Genomic DNA, 19,564 nt, shown 5'->3' with positions numbered 1-19,564 from the left:
AGAGAATGTCATTGTTAGTTATTATTCTCTTTGAAGTCACATCCAGGTGAATATACACACCTCTCCATTTCCGAGCCAACTTCCCACTATGATCCCAGGAGATCTCCTACTGCCTAGGAAATCTTTCCAAGCATGTTATATTTTTCCCCCTTTCAAGATACAAAATGGCATTTCCCAGTAGACAATACGGTGATTTTTTAAACCACTTAGTTCTAATTTGTATTCATGCTCAAGAGATCAGTAAAATATGCTTGAATTTTTACTTTAAAATAACTGTAAGTGATGAAGTTAACATAGCCCATTTGAATTTTAAGACATGGTTCAAAAATATTCCCAAAGAATCTGATACACATTTCTCTTTCCTGATTTCTTTGAGGTAGTGTTTTATACAAAAGTGTTAAGAAGCTGCAATACTTGTAAATATTCCCAGTGAAGATAATTATAGTTTAAATCTGTTATTGCACCTATGTAAAGAAGCTTATTTTGGTTAAAGACCATTAACTTTTATTCCTATGTGTAAATTCTAGACTTTTTATTTTATAAAAATAAATAAGTGTGGGAAGGAAACAATATTTGTTTACAAAATTCAGTATGTAATTTACTAATCCTTCACCTTCAAGAAGAAAATAAAAGCATTGTATTATTTCTGGAAGCCAGAAAATTATGGTGGATAAATTAATCTCAAAGAACAATTCAGTGTAAGGTGTTTTATACTTAGAAAGTTGAATCTTTCTAATTCTACATTGAGAGGACCAAAAATAAAATATTTTCCACCTGAAAACTGTTTTCGCCCTAACTGGTTTGGCTCAGTGGATAGAGCGTCGGCCTACAGACAAGAAGGTCCCAGGTTCGATTCCAGTCAAGGGCATGTACCTTGGTTGTGGGCACATCCCCAGTAGGGGGTGCACAGGAGGCAGCTGATCGATGTTTCCCTCCCATAGATGTTTCTAACTCTCTATTTCTCCCTTCCTCTCTGTAAAAAAATCAATAAAATATATTTTAAAAAATGTTTGCATTCTTCTAGAAAAACTTTAAGAGTAAATAATTATATGTAATGATTTCTTTTTTTTCAAATATGTTTTATATATTTAAATATATATTTCTTTGGTCATCCCTTACTAACCCCCCTGCTGGCCTGGTCACCCCACGCAGCCTTCTTGTTCAGTCGTTGGGTCGTCCCTCACTAACACCCATGTCAGCCTGGTCACCCCATGCAGCCTGGTGTTGAGTCGTTTGGTCGTCCCTCACTAACCCCCCTGAAGGCCGGGTCGCCCCACACAGCCTGTTTGATCGTCTTAAATATATATTTCTTTGGTCATCCCTTACTAACCCCCTGCTGGCCTGGTCACCCCATGCAGCCTTCTTGTTTAGTCGTTTGGTCATCCCTCACTAACCCCCATGTCGGCCTGGTCACCCCATGCAGCCTGGTATTGAGTCGTTTTGTTGTCCCTCACTAACCCCCCTGACGGCCGGGTCGCCCCACACAGCCTGTTTGGTCGTCCGTTCAGTTGTTTTGGGTGTGACAGCCCCTGGCTCTTTATATATATAGATTTCTTCCTGCCTAATATAGACTCTAGGGATCATAACAGCTCCTGTCACAAAATAGTATTTTTTCCTTTTTTTTATATTGATCTGACATGTTGTATATTAACTAAACCTAGGGTGGTAATCACTTCACAACATATGCAAATCAGACCATTATTCTGTGCCCTTTAAAAACACACAGTGATATGTGTCAATTATTTCTCAACAAAACTTAAAATATATATATATATATGTATATATATATATATATACATACATATATATATATCATCCTCATCATGTGATATTACTTCTGTGTGGGTCCCTAGCTAATATTTCTTCTGTACAGTTTCTCAAAGTCAAAACCTTGTATTCAATATGATATAATGTTTACATTCCTTAGACACCTAAGTGAAACTACAAGTTTAGATCTATTCCTTTCTCTGAAAGAATGACTTTCATTTATGTATAGATATATTTTTATCTAATGCATATACATTATCTCATTACACAGTAACTATCCTATCTAATAAAAGAGTAATATGCAAATGGACCATCACTCCAACATACAAGTTGGCCGCCCCATGTGGACACAAGTTGGCCAGCAGGGGAGGGCAATTGTGGGCGATCAGGCCAGCAGGGGAGGGCAGTTGGGAGAGACCAGACCTGCAAGGGAGGGCAGTTAAGGGTGACCGGGCCAGCAGAGGAGGGAAGTTAAGGGTGATCAGGCCTGCAGGGGAGGACAGTTGGGGGAACCCAGACCTGCAGGGGAGGGCAGTTGGGAGAGACCAGACCTGCAAGGGAGGGCAGTTAAGGGTGACCAGGCCAGCAGGGGAGGGTAGTTAGGGGTGACCAGGACAACAGGGGAGTTGCACGAATTTTGTGCACTGGGCCTCTAGTATTTTTATAATGGAAAATGATTCTAAAATGACATTTAACCCATGGACTCAGATACACTTTTCCCCAATTATATAATGACCACTCATTATAATACAGAAGATGGTTAAATTCTGAACAAGTAAAATAACACTACCCTGCATTTTCTGTAAAGAAAATTATATAATAGAATGAAAGACTTTATAATTTATTATTGTTACTATCAATGAACAGGATGAAAAGGATATAGGTTAGGATGTATAATATATAATGCCAACCTTAGATTCTACTTTACATAGCACTTAAAATCTCTAAATTTTTAATGTCTGCTAGTATCATTACTATCACTATCATCATTTATTATCTTCCCTGAAAGTAACTAAACCTGTATATGAGAAAGAACTTCTGGCTTCATGAAAAAAGATAGAAAAGAAAGAGAGAAACTTGTTAGAAAGTAACTGATATAAACTGTTTTTGTGTGTTTGTTTCATGGTCCTGAAGTTGACCTTAATTATAGGTAGTTCCAGTAATATGATTAATTCTAACTACAAATTAGTTGAATCGTGACTTTTACTGAAGATTTTTAAAAGAAATAATGTAATTGTGAACATCTTATCAAAATAATTAATAGACATGCAAATTGAGGCTCAGCCTGGAATCTCTTAAACTGAATCTTATGGCCACTGTTTACTTTCTAACTCAAGAATATTTTCAGCAGGATAAGTTCCACTAAGAGGAGGGAGGGACATTATCATTTTAAAGAATAATTTTATTAAAAAGTAACTAAGAGTGAGGTTATCATATATTCTTTAAGAACTCTTTAAAAAAAGATAAAAGAACTCTTTTTAGAATATTGGTAGTTAAAATGAACTCAATTTGAATGAAAGTTATAAAATATAAGTAGTGTTCTTATAAATGATACATTCTAATGGCTAATGATAACTACTTGTAAAAAAATAATTTAAAGACTCAATCAAGGATACATTTTATTTTCCTGAGATACTCTATGGTCCTAGCAATCGATCTGAATAATCAAAGCATTTCAATGTCCACAATTAAAATAGCAACAATGATAAAACCACGTTTATTTCAAGCTAAGGACAGGTTACCCCTGACAGTTGAAGATTAGGTCCCACAATTTTATAGAAGTGAAATATGTTCTGCACTTTGCTCTGTTAATAAGACACAACCCAAGTTTTGGGGGAGCATAACAGACTAAACAACCCACTTGCAAGGCTTTTATCTCCAGGGAGTCAATTACCTCAGTATTGTCGCTAGCTTATGATGAGAGCACTCAACACATAGATATTGAGATCAACTCATTCCATTTACTCCGTAAAATGATGATTTTTGAAGTGTTTCAGTAATGAGACAGAAAAGTGTCTAAGCTCAACCACACATTTGCTTTAGAAGTTAAACAATTTTATAGAAGTGAAATATGTTCTGCACTTTGCTCTGTTAATAAGACACAACCCAAGTTTTGGGGGAGCATAACAGACTAAACAACCCACTTGCAAGGCTTTTATCTCCAGGGAGTCAATTACCTCAGTATTGTCGCTAGCTTATGATGAGAGCACTCAACACAGAGATATCGAGATCAACTCATTCCATTTACTCCATAAAATGATGATTTTTGTTGAAGTGTTTCAGTAATGAGACAGAAAAGTATCTAAGCTCAACCACACATTTGCTTTGGAAGTTAAACTTGACATAAAATAGATGGACATGTGCACATACAAGTACATTAATTATTTTTGTACTTTTAATTGCCCCTGTAAACATAACTTGTAGATATTAGAATGCAATGCAGAGGTACTGGACGTGGTTGAAGGAGTGAAAGTGCTGGAAAATGCCTCTAAAAACCCTGTGCACATGATAATGGGCTATGCAGCGTACATATCAAGTTCAAGGGAAGTGATCTATAGTTTTGAGAAAGTATGACATAAATCATGCTGTGCTATAAAAGCTATGTTATAAAAGATTAATCTTCTTAAAATAAGAAATGGTACTTGTGACTTCCCTGCTTAATACCACTCAAAGTTACCTAGAATAAGATCTACACTTCTTACAAGAGCATAGAGGCCCATAAAAGCCCAGTTGGTCAATCTCTCCACCCTCATTGCCTGTCTTGCTTACTGAGCTTCAGCAACAGAGATCTTTCATGTCTTAAAAGTGTTATTCTATACCTTGCTCCCAAGGTCTTGAACATGCTTTTCAACTTGCAAAGAACACTTTCCCATCTCCTTTTCTCTCTTCTGATTCTTCAAAGGATCTTTAGGTCTTTGTTATAGTCCATTTTTCTAGGGAAGCTTTCACTATTCTCATATACTTCTATGTCAGTCTCTAGTTTATCTGCATAAGTTATCCTTCAATTTTTAATCATTTCTTTATTTAGCCTTTTTATTTTCAGACAAAAATATAAACAACATGGAGACAAACAATTTTCATTGTTTGTTTTTTTTACTAATAAAATAATTGTATTTAGTTTTTTTGTAAATATATTTTTATTGATTTCAGAGATGAAGGGAAGGGGAGAAAGAGATAGAAACATCAATGATAAGAGAGAATCATTGATCAGTTACTTCCTGCATGCCCCACACTGGGGATTGAGCCCACAATCTCAGAATGTGCCCTGACCTGTAATTAAACCATGATCTCTTGGGTCATAGGTCTATGCTCAACCACTGAGCCACACCAGCCAGGCTAGTTTTATTTTTTTGTTGTTTTTTAATGGTAGCATCTCATATATAAATTAGACTTCAAGATTACAGCGTATATTTGCCAAAAGGAACATCCCTGAAGGAAAGATAGACTTTAAGCTCATGAGTGGGCACAGAGAAGCACACTTATGGAGAGCTTAAGTGGAAGTACTTTTTTCTTCCTTTTTTATTAAAAGTAATGGGGTGACATTAGTTAAAATGATCATATAAGTTTCAAGTATAGGTTTCTATGTTACAAGATCTGTAGATTGCACTGTGTGCCCACCATCCAGAGTCAAATCTTCTCCGGTTATCATATATTAGGAACACCTTCTCCACCCACCCCATCCCTCTGGCAAACACCACACTGCTGTTTGTGTTCACACGTTTCAGTTCTATATCCCACATGTGCCTGAAATCATGGTTCCTAGCTTTTTCTGACTGGCTTATTTCACTTAGGAAGTATGTTCTTTAAAACGTCAAAATGCTATTTTCTTATTACTCAACTCTGTTACCAGATGATAAGAAAACCCACACCCGTTTCTTCAGGGCAGCAGCTTTTGGCTCATGTGAATGGAAAACATCTCAAATAATGAAAGCACAAAGGTCAACGATCCAGATTTGCCACAATTATTATTTATCTGTAGCAACAATATGGCAGGTGAAAAGTTTACTTTTATAGTTCAAAAGCTCTTTTAAGAAGGGCCAGTGAGAAAAAAAAAATAGGGATAAATAAATAAATAAAATCTACTCTTGATTCCCTAAATCCTAACACATTTTTTGGCATATAGTAGGGACTCAGAAGATATCAGTTGATTTAATAAATAAATGAATGAATACAAATTAACTTAAAATGTATAAACACTAATAAACATAAACTTTAAATGTATAAACACTATGGTGCTCAGGTTCTAAGATAGGCCCAGTGATTCCTGCCTCTTGGTATTCATGGCTTTATCTAAATGCCTCTCCCCTTGAATGTGGACTGGACGTAGTTACTTACTTCTAACCAACGCAATATGGCAAAGATGATGCGATATTATGTTCATGCTTAAAAAAAATGTTAACAGGCCAGCCAGTGTTGCTCAGTGGTTGAGCACTGACCGATGAACCAGGAGGTCACGACTTAATTCCTCATCAGGGCACATACCTGGGTTGCAGGCTCAGATGTGCAGGAGGCAACTGATCAGTGATTGTCTCTCATCATTGATGTTTCTATCTCTCTCCCTTCCTCTCTGAAATCAATAAAAAATAATAAATATAAAAAAATGTTAACAGACTGTGTTGCTGATTTTGCTGAAGCAACTTTGCATGTTGAAATAAGATGTTAATGTGAAAAGAAAGTGAAGGCAGCTTCTGTGTAGCAGCCAAGTGGGAACAAACAGATGCCCTCGGTACAATACCGCCTGAGAAAATACTTCTTACCAACAGGCACCTGAGTGTGCTTAGGAGTTGCTTACTCCCCAGTTGAACCATCAAATGTAATCCCTGCTCTAACCCACACCTTGATTGCAGGCTGTGAGAGATCAGAAGCAGATGACCCAGTTAACCCATGCCTAGATTCATGACCCACAGAAACTCTGAGATAATAAAGGTGTATAATTCCAAGCCTGCAAGTCCTGTGGCACTATTTTGCTGTTATAGATAACACAGCCAGATTTTGACTCTTGGAGAATCTGCAAGGGAACATGTTTCATTGTTCTGCAGAGAAAAGCATCACAGCAAAGATGCATACAGTAAGGGAAAATGGGAGATAATGATGGCTTCTTTAAAAAGATGAGTGAACTCTGTTTTTCATTAGCCATTTCTTTGTGTGATGTGACTTTATTTCTTGACCTTGGATCCAAATGACATTTTCTGTTTTTTTTTTATCTATAAATTCCTCCTTCCTTGAGCTAATTTTAGTAGTTTATTACTTATTGAAAACAAACTAACATTCACCATGATAATGTGCATATTTACATATTTGAAACATAGTCAATGTTTAAGTAATTACTTAAGGGGAGGAAGAGAGAACCTGTGGTTATTTGGAATGAGTGATTCTTAAGGGTTAAGATATAACTTTGGAGAAATTTCAGAGGCAGAAGTCAGATTTAAGGAAAATATACAATAATAAACACATTAAATTCAGACTGATGAAGGGATGGTGCTTATTGAGGGGACAGGGAAGTGATTCTAATTATTTAATTTACAGGATAAATAAAATCAATGCAGTGTTAATTTAGTTGATTAAGCATCACTTTCCATTTTCTATGTAGCTCAAATAAGCCATTATTAGATGGATTCATTTGCATGCATAGCAAGAAACCATAAACTGACAGCTTAAAAAAATAAAGGAATAAGCATTACTACAGAGATTTTACTTACTAATAAATTATTTTAAAGGAAGAAAGCTAAGGGACATAGGTGGGACTCAGGGACCATTGTAACCCACAGCTTGAATAATCAGGACTGCATCTCAGACATTTGTCTCTGATTCTCTCTTTGTACTAATGTGATTCTAGCTGCAGGCTTCCTCCTTGGGGCAGGGAATATGGCTACCAACTAGATGATCATTTTACATTCCATAGCTTCTGGCACCTCTATTGACAAGGTCTGATATGTTCAAACTCAAATAAAGAGTCCCAAGGCAGGCACTTGTTGACTCAGGGTGAGTAAGGTGTACACACTTGGAGCATTCATCAGTCACATTGTAGGAACACAGCTCTAGTGGTAGCCATGGAAATGGAGCATGAGAGATCATATAAAAAGTAATTTTGTATTAGAAAGACTACTAAATGCAAAGACAACAAAAGGAAAAAGTAGATTAATTGGACTTCATCAAAATTTAAGTTTTTATATATTAAAGGATATTAACAAGAAAGTGAAAAACAGTCTACAGAATGGGAGGAAATATTTGCAGATCATATATATGATTAAGATCTAGTTTTTCAATATATATAAAGAACTCTTACAGCAAAAGACAAACAACCCAATTAAAAAATGGCTAGAATAGACAATTTTCCAAGGAAGAATAGAAAAATGGCTAACATGCACATGAAAAGATGTTTAACATCATCTGTCATTACAAAAATGCTAATCAAAATCATGAGATACTACTTCACAATGAGGTGTGCTCATCATAATCCTCATTATCACTACCATCATCAGGAAATAACTAGTGTTGGCATAATCGTGAACAACTGGGACCCTGTACTTTATTGGTTGGAATGTAAAGTTGTGCAGCCACTGTCCAAAACATCTGGTAGTTCCTCTACAAATTTAACGTAGAATTGCTATGTGACCCACTGATTCCACTCCTGGATGTGTACCCCAAATAATTGAAAATAGGTTTTTAGATAATTGCTTTCATAATTTTCATTACAACAGTAATCACAATAGCCAACTATCCATCAACTGATGAATGGATAAACAACAGTGGTATCACTTGTACAAGGAAATACTATTCAGCCATAAAAAAAAAAAGAAAAGAAAAAAAAAGAATAAAGGGCCCAGCCGGTGTGGCTCAGTGGTTGAGTACCAACCTATGAACCAGGAGGTCACCGTCCCCTTCCCAGTCAGGGCACATGCCCGGGTTGCAGGCTCAATCCCCAGTAGTTGGGCATGCAGGAGGCAGCTGATCAATCATATTTGTCTCGCATTGATGTTTCTATCTCTCTATCCCTCTCTCTCTAAAATCAATTTTAAAAATTATAAATAAATAAATAAAGGGGTGCTACATCACTAAGTGGGTAAGCCTTAAAACATGCTAAATGAATGGAATTACAGAATGTCATAGTGCTGTAGGATTCTCTTTATATGAAACTTCTAGAAGAGTTAAATCCATATGGACAGAAGGCAGACCAATGGTTTCCAGGGGCTGGGCGAAGAGGAACCGAGTAATGACTGCCTAGATACAGGCTCCCTGAAAGAAGAGCGTTTCTATGGAACCTTTCCTAAGCTGAAATGGCATCACTCGAAGAAGCAGTTACCATTGACTTATATGAAAACATTTTGAGCATTTCCAGACCCCAAATTCAATGACGGTTTCATGCACCATAATCGAAATACTTAATTACATCCAGTTTTCCACTAAGTGTAACACCCTGATGCGCTCTCACAGGTTTTTCTGATATCTTAAGACACCTCTTGCTAACAGGTGCACAAAATAAATCAAGATAAAGCACAGATGCTCACAGACACAATTAAGGTGATGGTGGCTTGGTGCTGAGATGCAGGGTGTAGCTGCAGTGAAAGGAGCTTGGCGGGCCCACTGGCTGCTCAGGGTGTGTGCTACAGCTGTAACAGCTGCCTCTGAACAAAAGCTGCATGCTATTTCCACTTTTTGCCTTTATTGGAAAAGCAAAAATCCTCTCTGAATGTCTTCTGTTTGTGAAAACAGGTTACTAGGGTAGGTCTTTCATAAAAGTGAAGTGACATAACGCGAACTTTCAAAAAGCTGGGGATATCTATACAGGGTTTCCTTTTTGGATGATGTAAATGTCCAGGAACTCAATAGAGGGGATGGTTTCCCAACACTGTGAATGTCTGAAATGCCACAAAATAGTACACTTTAAAATGATTAATCAATAATTTTATGTTATGTGAATTTTGCCTCAATAATAATTTAAAAAGAAAGGTTGTGAAGATTAACACACACACACACACACACACACACACACACACACACACACACACATATATATATATATATATTTTAGAGGCCTAGTGCACAAAAATTTGTGCACTCAGGTGGGGGAGGGGGTCCCTCAGCCCAGCCTGTGCCCTCTCGCAGTCTGGGACCCCTTGGGGGATGATCACCTGCTTGGTGGCTTAGGCCTGCTCCCCAGGGGATTGGGCCTGAGATGGCAATCAGACATCCCTCTGGCAGCCCAGCAGCCCTCAGGGGATGTCCACTTGCCAGCGGGGAGCAGACCTAAGCATTCCCAGTCTTTCTGCTGTTAGGGTCAGTTTGCATATTACCCTTTTACTATATAGGATAGAGGCCTGGTGCATGGGTGGGGGCCGGCTGGTTTTCCCTGAAGGGTGTCTGGATCAGGGTGGGTGTCCCGCTTGGGTGCCTGGCCAGCCTGGGTGAGGGGCTGATGCCTGTTTGCAGCTGGTCACACCCCCTTCAGGTTTGGGGCCCCCCCCTGGGGTGCCTGGCCAGCCTGGATGAGGGGCTGAGGGCCGTTTTCAGGCTGGCCTGGACTGAAGCTCCCAGCCTCTCCTTTTTTCTTTTTTTTTTTATTCTGAGATTTATTTACCTTCTATAATTGAAACATTGTTGCCGTCACTGGTGCTCCCAGCTCTGAGGCCACGGCCGGCTGAGAGCAGGTATCTGGGGTTTGTTTAGCTTCTATAATTGAAACTTAGTTGCTTTCAGAGCTCAGAGCTGGGCAGCGGCAGGTGGGGAACCTTGGCTTCCTCCATCACTGGAGCAAGCAAGCCTCATATTCTCTTCAGCTGCGTGGCTGCCGGCTGCCATCTTGTTTGGCAGTTAATTTGCATATCACCTTGATTAGCCAATGGGAAGCGTAGCGGAGGTATGGTTAATTACCCTTTTTGTCTTTTATTAGATAGGATATATATATGTAATAGCAAACATAATGCTTGGGCATAACCTAAGTTATCAAGTATAAAAATATATGTATACACACATGTTTATGTTAGGAATCCCATAATACATATATATATCGGTGTATTTGTGTTTATGTATTACAGGGTATATACATTTCATATCAATTAAAAATAACAAAATGATCACTATTATTCTATCCAATTCAGCTCCATTATCATAAACTGTCCACTCACTTATAATTATGTAATTTATATCTACCTCTTCTTAATCGCAAATTAACAGCAAAGGTAAAATAGCTATGTGATTTAAATCCATATGGCCAGTTAGATACAAAATCTCATTGGAATCTGAAGCTGATCACTATTATTTTAATAGCAGCTCACTCTTAAGAGAAAAATAAAATTTAAAACACCAATATCTCAGCAACATGCAATATGCTATGTTCCACTGTATAATATATTTACTCTAATGTAGTCTAACTGAATAGAAATGTGTTTTAAAATTAGATCAGTACTTCTATTCTAAAGGAAATTTGCTATTTCAAACAGTCCCTCATGCTGTAAAAAAACAAACAAACACAAAACAATATTTGAAAGAGTCATATTTCACAATTTGAAGAAAAGATTCTGGATTACAACAAAACTTGAAAACCATTGATATAACAATTCAGCAAACCAAACTATATTTGACATAATGTTTTTTTCTGAATATTTTTAAAGAAATAATAATTTGGCTACCACTGAGAAAATATATTTTACCCAAAGTGGACCACAAATGCTGAAGGCAGTTACCACAGCTTGTCCTTCAAACTATTTTGTGTCATATTACCATCATTGAAATAAAATAACCACATATAACTACACTTATAAAAGTTATTGTTTACAATGTCTATGTGTTTTGTGTGCAATGCATATGTTATTAGATAGTCCTGCTGTGTATTCAACAAAAGTAGCTAATAACGTAGCCTAAAATTATTAATATGATCCCCACATTTCATATACACACACGCGCACACACACACACACGCACACACACTCAGTGTATGACACACACACACACACACACACACGCACACACACTCCGTGTATATTTTTATACAGTTTTTGAATTGCTGAGGCTTAAAAACCTGCATTGTTACAACACCCTCATTGAAGAATCTGGTTCCAGGCCAGACTCTTATGCGTGATTTTTCAGGCCCGACCACAGGCAATTTCAAAGGCTTTTCCCTGGCAGGTCTCATGGGCAAAGTGTCTCCTCACCAGACTGGATGCGCTGCTAATGCGCTGCAGCCTCTGAAGGGGGTGTCAGTCAAGCACTCAGACCCCTGGTCAGCCATGCCCATCACATATCTCCATTTCTACCTCCCACATCTCCATCCGCCTCAATGTAGAAGCCTCTTTATTTGGGAGCCCTCTGACAAGACCTTTCCTAGGTGCTTTGCCTGAGATCTCATTATGGATTGAAGGGAAGGTAGGGAAAGTGGAAACACATTTTTCTACTTTGCCCCAGTGCATTTCCACGCTTAATCCTTCTCTTGCTCCTCCCCCCCTGATCCTGGGCCTTTTTTTTTTTTGAGGCTTCCTTGGCAGTAAGAACCACTGTCTATAGATCTTGATAATGTTTTGAGAAATAAGTATCATACCTGTGATATTAAAATGAGATAAAGGCATGAGAAAACACCTAAAAATATAGATGAATCTTATTTGAAAGTAAAAGCCAAAAATTTGAATATTAGCAAGTGTATATATCTCATTATTTTGAAAAGTAATACACCATGAATTGTTGTTATTTTTTGGGGGTGGGGGTGGGATAAATAATATTTTAACATTAGAAAATATATCAATATATTGCACTAAACTAATGAATTAAAAGAGAGAATCCTGGTCAATTTGATATATAAATTTCATAAAATTCTACATTCATTTGAAAGAAAAACAAAACCATTTTACTTCACTGGAACAGATAAATTCCTTAACTTGAATAAGACTATCTCTGAATCTAACAATAAGAACACTACTTAGATGAACAATTAAAAACTTTCTCTCAAATTCAGAAAAAAAACAAAATTATCATCTATCAAAATTATTATTCAACATACTTTGGGGATCAAAGTTTGAATAGTGAGAATATACAAAAAAATAAGAAAAAAATATGTGTGTGTATTGGATAGTTAGAAAAGTAAATTACAGTTATTCCCAAGAAATTTCTACTCAGAAAACCCAAGAGCATCAATAGAAAAAAATCATATAGCAGTAATGCAAGAGAAAATATATAACAGGTTAAATAAGAAATAGGTTTAAAAAGATACCCACATTTAAAGGGTTGGGAAAAAAAACTATACATATCAGACAAAGAATTAAAGTAAAAATGCATAATAAAAATATAGGAAAGTGATATGACAAAAATGAACTTCTCCAAACTTATAGAGAAGTTTACATGTTAGACAGAGAATATATGATTTTTCCTCCAGAATAAATATTAAAAGGATCATCAAGTTCTAAAACTAAAAATTCCTGAGATTTTTATTGACAGTTCATTGCAATAAAATATTTATTTGAAGAAAATTAATATCTATACTAATAAAAGACAAAGATGCTAATTGAGCATACCTTTGGTACGTCCACCAGCCAATCAAAAGAGTATGCAAACTAACCCAACAAAGATGGACATTAAATTTGCATACTGCAGGCAGGGCAGCACAGAGCAAGCCGCCCCCTGCCCGCCCCCATCCAGGCCTGCCATCTGTGACCCAGGGCAGGATCAGGGCTTGCCATCTGTGACTTGAGGAGGTGGGACAGGCACCACGGGATCTAGCCTGCCATCTGCCACCCGGGGAGCGGGCCTAAGCCAGCAGGTGGTTATCTCCCGAGGGGTCCCAGACTGTGAGAGGGCACAGGTCGGGCTGAGGGACCTGCCCCCCCCCGCCCCCAGCCAGTGCACACATTTTTGTGCACCAGGCCTCTAGTCTTACTATATTGAGTTATTTAATAAAGTGACATGAGATATTACCAATCTTTTTCATTCCTTAAGTCATTCCACAATTTATTTTTTGGTCTATAGTAAACTTTTATAAAACATGTAGCACCAAATAGGAATGGAACATTTGACCAAGAGATGAAATAGAAAATCCTGAAAGAGAAATTTGTACTTACTCAATAACTATACTGAGCACATGACAAGCACTTTTCTACCAATAAGTATTAGTATATGGAGCTTTATTATTTGTGTACATGAAGCTTGAAGCAGCATTTTAAAACTCTGTGCAAATGATATACATTTTAATACATGGTTTGGTAGCAAATAATTATTGACTATGCCTAAAAAATAGGTAATCCTCTATAACATAACATTCAAAAATAATTCTAAAATGGTCTAAATTATACACATACCATAATGAAAAATTATTAGAGAATAATTTTGACAAAGTGAATGTCAGGAATAAACTCAAAATTAGCTAGAAACCACATAATTCAAACCACATGGTCATTCCATTAATAACTATAGTAAAATTTACTATTTTTATTAATTTTAGCACCCTCTTTAACTTTCAAATTTACCCTGTGATAATGATAAATTATAACATCCTCTGTCTCAGTGTTTAGAACTGAAATTATTTTGACAATATCAAAAAACACAGATGCGCCCTAGCCAGTTTTGCTCAGTGGATAGAGCATCGGCCTGTGGATCAAAGGGTCCCAGGTTGATTCAGGAGGCAACCAATCGCTGTGTTTCTCTCACATCAATGTTTCTCTCTGTCTTTCCCTCTCTCTTCCATTCTTTCTAAAAGATCAATGGAAAAATACCCTTGGGTGAGGATTAACAACAACAAAAGACCACAGTTGTACTTGGAAAAAATATATTGCTTTTAAACTCATAAATCATATGTTGTCTTCTTAGGCATTTTATTTCTAATTTATAGTTTAGTTGTTTAAAAATAAAAATAAACAAATAGAGACCAACCCTGAAGGTTCCCTGAGCAGCCAGAACCACTGTTGCAGTACAAACAACGCTTGACTTCGCTTATTTTGCAAGATTAACTTGACCTAGGGCATTTCTTGTTTATGCCTCTGGAAATCATAGGCAAATCTTGGAATGTTTCCCAAGGTTGATATGAGGTAGCCACTGAACAAGCAGTCACTGTTTTCTCACTATGTAAGCTGCTTTATATAAATATGCCCCTGACCCTCATTTCATGTTTCCATGTTTTAGTTTGCATGTTCCTAATTTGCATACTATTTTATGGTATGTGCACAATAAACTTTTACTAATTACTACCTCAGTGATTGGTTTCATTTGACTATTTCTGAAACTTTGACATTGTTAATATGCGTCGACAAATACTAAGTAAAATTTACATTAATTTGCTAGTTATATAATCATAAAATTATGTTTTTTTTTCTCATCTCACTGCTCTGTGTTCCCCTAAAAACAAAATATGTTCAGCATAGTCATCAGAGATAACTACCATTTTGCTTTTTTTTGTTTTCCTTAGGCATAAAATGGGAAGGAAAAATGTTATAGCTAACATTGTCCTCAGAATATTCTGTACTAGACAAATGAAAGAATTCAGAATTTTTTTAAATTAGAAAAATAAAACAAACAAAAAACAAAGATGGTCTTGTGTGGAATATGTAATTTAACTCATAAAATACTGAAGAACATGTATATATTCACAACTAATAAATAACATCTAATTGAAGCACCTATATAATAATTGTTTTGAGAATCTTCATGATTATCAAAGAAGCTAACAAAATGTTTTATCTTCTAGACCGTAGATAACCAATATGTATTTTAAAAGTCTGAGAAAAGGAATGAATGTGTGCAAAATGGCTTATGAATTGGTTTTGTACATTAAATCCCAGCCAACTGCTTTGCACTGCTTATTCCAAAGGCATTGAATAGTTTTCTTTTATATCAGAAGTAATAGAAGTTGGCATAGCCAGGGAAGAAAATGGGGCCCCTGATGATACAGCCCGCTACACAATAAAAGTTACAATCTGATTCTTTTCATTGTTTTCCTAGGCAGAAATTGGTACAAGCGGCTGGTGCCCCAAATCCTAATTTCCAGAAAAAATTGGGTATGAAATTTTTAGAGTGAAACATAAATAGGTGTAACACATAGTTATTTGGGAAGGAAAATAAACTATAAACAAGATAGCATTTAGAAAAATCCACATAATACATATCATAGTTTATAATTTTTGATATTTTATTTTGACACAAAATGTATTCAACATGTTAAAAATACATATTACATTACTCTTTCTTTTTATTATTGGTTTTCACTGAAATACAAATGCATGCTTCTTTTCCTCTTAGCAAGTTATTTCAAATGTATTTTTTTCTATTTTGCTTTTCAGCTTTCTTCAATACATATCATAGTTTATAATTTTTGATATTTTATTTTGACACAAAATGTATTCAACATGTTAAAAATACATATTACATTACTCTTTCTTTTTATTATTGGTTTTCACTGAAATACAAATGCATGCTTCTTTTCCTCTTAGCAAGTTATTTCAAATGTATTTTTTTTCTATTTTGCTTTTCAGCTTTCTTCACTGAATAATTAAATATTGCAGGTAAAAAAATGTTGTTTTCTAAATTTCCCTTGCATTTAGATGTGAAATTAGGCACATTTTCCTTTCCAATTACTATGGTAAGAAAATTTATGATGGCATAGACTTTTTATTTTGTTACCAATAATTACCTACCAGCAGAAAGCTACACTATGTTCCTGAATGATAATTGAAATGGAGTATACAACGATGTTGATATGAAGAGCTTTTCTAATTATTAATTATAATTGAATGTGATAAATCTATATTAATTTCAGCATTCAGAATAAACTATTGTTAATTAACTGAATGATTAAATAATAGTTTACTCTAGATGCAGAAATTAAATTTTATTTCATTAAATGTGACTACTACAGATATACATATAAATAACTTTCCATTCATAAATTGCAATTGAAACAAAGTTGTGTGTTTTTTCAAAAATTTCTTTTATGAGTAATAGAAAGTCAAAGTAAACCAACAACTTACAAGAAAAATTATTGAAACTTATATTAGTCAACATGTTAATAATATATCTGATCACTGGTATGTAGCTAGAGTTTACCTACTGACTCTATGAGGAAAGAAATAATATACTTGTAGTGTGTTGTTGTTTTTTTAATTTTTGTGGCATAAGTACTCCCAAAACAGACAATTTCAAGCCACTGATATGACATCACTGAATGTGGAGGTGTGAAGAGATGCTCAAAATGGACTTACGTGAGCTGGTATGAGCCAGCTTTAAACACACCACTGTCACAAATAAAATTTTATTATTATCAAATGATAGCAATTAATGAAGTTATAGGTATTGTGCTCATAAAGTTGCTAAATAAATACAGAGCAACCAAAACATGGAATAAGAACGAATCTCTGATGATCCAATTATATAATTAATGCATAAGCATTGAGAAAAACAGTACCATTGCTAATCACTTCCAAAGCTCACTCGGAAAAACAAAATATCACCAATTGTCATTGACTCCCAATGTATACAAAGAAGATTGGAGCTCTCAGTGCAATTCTATATAAAGTTGGGTATCACAATTAGATAGACCACTGTGTGTAAATAAAATACATCATCAACACTGACTAAAGGAGAATACGTCAGCAGAGTTTGAAAGCATTTGATCAGCTATCAAAATTTTCTGTCACAAAAGGTCAAATCCTTTTAAAAGTCTACATCAGATACCTCATTTAATCTGTTAAAAGAGTTCCAAAAAGTAGGAATCAGTTATTGTCATGAGTTTTCATTATCTGATCTCCTCCTTCCTGTCTAAACCCCTCTCCTGTCAGATTCCCTTCCGCACCTTCTAGTTCATTCTGCTCTGCTATGGACACTTTTGAATCCTTTTACAGTTTGATGAGTCCCCTCTCCCCCATTTTGGGACACTGAGGCTTCTTCAGTGATCACCGGATACTCTCTTTCACCAACATTGAGACACTACACAACTCCTCTTACACCAACCTATATGAATGTGCTTCAAAGCCCTTATCTTCTGAAAATGCACTATTTAGCTGTTCATTTTTTTATTGTCTCTCTCCCTCAATAGATTTCCATGAGGACAAGTAATTAGCTGTTATTGCTCTGTAGGAAATTATCATACACAGTGGCTTAAAATAACACAAACTTATTATCTTGCAGTTTCTTTGGGTCAGGACTCTTGGCAGGAGTCACCTAGGTTCTCTGGTCAGGATTTCAACCAGGTTAAAAATTAAGATGTCAGGCAGTGCTGTGATCTCACCAGAAGGGCCTCGTATCCTCTTCTAAGTCCCCTAGGCGTTAGCTTAATGCATTCCTTTGAAATAGCGGACTTACTCACTTTCAGCGGGGGCCATTCTTAGCTCCTAGAACTTATATACCATTTCAAGGCAAGCTGGAGAATCTCTTCCTTCAGTCTTCTAAGGCAGTCTTTACTATATAAGGCAGCGGTTCTCAACCTGTGGGTCGCGACCCCTTTGGCGGTCTTTCACAGGGGTCGCCTAAGACCATCCTGCATATCAGATATTTACATTACGATTCATAACAGTAGCAACATTACAGTTATGAAGTAGCAACAAAAATAATTTTATGGTTGGGTCACAACATGAGGAACTGTATTTAAAGGGCCAGAAGGTTGAGAATCACTGACTGATACAAGGTAACATAGTTATTAAAATGATATCGGTAGCATAATAAGATGATATATTTGGCTTGTCTCTGGTTTCTGGTACAGTACTCTAAAATCCTTGGAAGTCACTGAATTATGTATGTTAATGTTATGATTCACGTGTGTGTGGGGATTGGGGAAGACATGTTTTAGGTAGCTTTCAAATAGGTGGCTGGTTACCAGAAAAACTAACCACATGATTAGAAGGTCAGAACTTTCAATTCCATTCTCCAATCCCTGGGGGAAGGAGAGTTGCTGGAGATTGAGTTCAGTCCCCAACAGCCAGTAATTAGATCAATCATATCCACCTAATGAAACTTGGATTAAAAAAAGATAAGTCAGAATGACATGGTTTGGTGAATACCTCCACCTGCTGGGTAGACTAGGCATATATCATTTCTGCTGTGATTAGAATAATTATATGATGAATTGTGTGCTCAGGACCCTTCTGGAACTTCCCTTATGTTCCTCTTCATCTGGCTGTTCATTTGCGTCTTTTATTATGAAACTTGAACCACATACATAGTGTTTTCCTGAGTTCTATGAGCTAGTCTAACAAATGATCAAACCTAAGGCTGGTTTGTGTTAACCCTGGATGCACAGTTGCCTGGGCAGAAAGAAATGTAGATCACCTGAGGACTCATTCCACTGGTAGCTGGCCCTGAAATTGATTTTGGGATCCTGCCTTTAATTCCAGGTAGTTCTCATTCCAGGTAGTATCTGAATCGATTTGAATTGTAGTGTACCCAGTTGGTATTAGAGAACTGGAGAATCAGTTGTTGTATGGAGAAAAAAAAACAAATAGTCTCACCATCATTGCCATCTAATCTAATCTAAAAGGAGTGAATATTGGGGCGGCCAGCACAGGCACAGCGACCACGCCATCTTGGGAAACAGAGCTGCTTGAGACTAGGATCCTGGCCTCAGCACCACCCAGTCTGATCTCAGACGCATACCAGGACCCTGCAGCCACTGGGGACAGAGACCTGCGACCACAGCTACAGACCTGCGGACACCAAAAGTTCAGAAATCCCTGCGGCAGATCCGTGAGTAACAGAGCCCACCCCCCCTTCCCGCAGGCTCGCAGGCAGCGCCAGAGTAACTAACTGATAGACCCGCCCCTTGCCGGGGCCTCAGCGCTGCAGGAACTTTGGCCTGGAAGTGCGCTAGCACCTTGGAACTGATCCTGCGCGC

The sequence above is a fragment of the Myotis brandtii genome, unplaced genomic scaffold (genome assembly GCF_000412655.1).
Source record: "Myotis brandtii unplaced genomic scaffold, ASM41265v1 scaffold425, whole genome shotgun sequence".
Lineage (NCBI taxonomy): Eukaryota > Metazoa > Chordata > Mammalia > Chiroptera > Vespertilionidae > Myotis > Myotis brandtii.
This window is presented reverse-complemented; position numbering follows the sequence as displayed.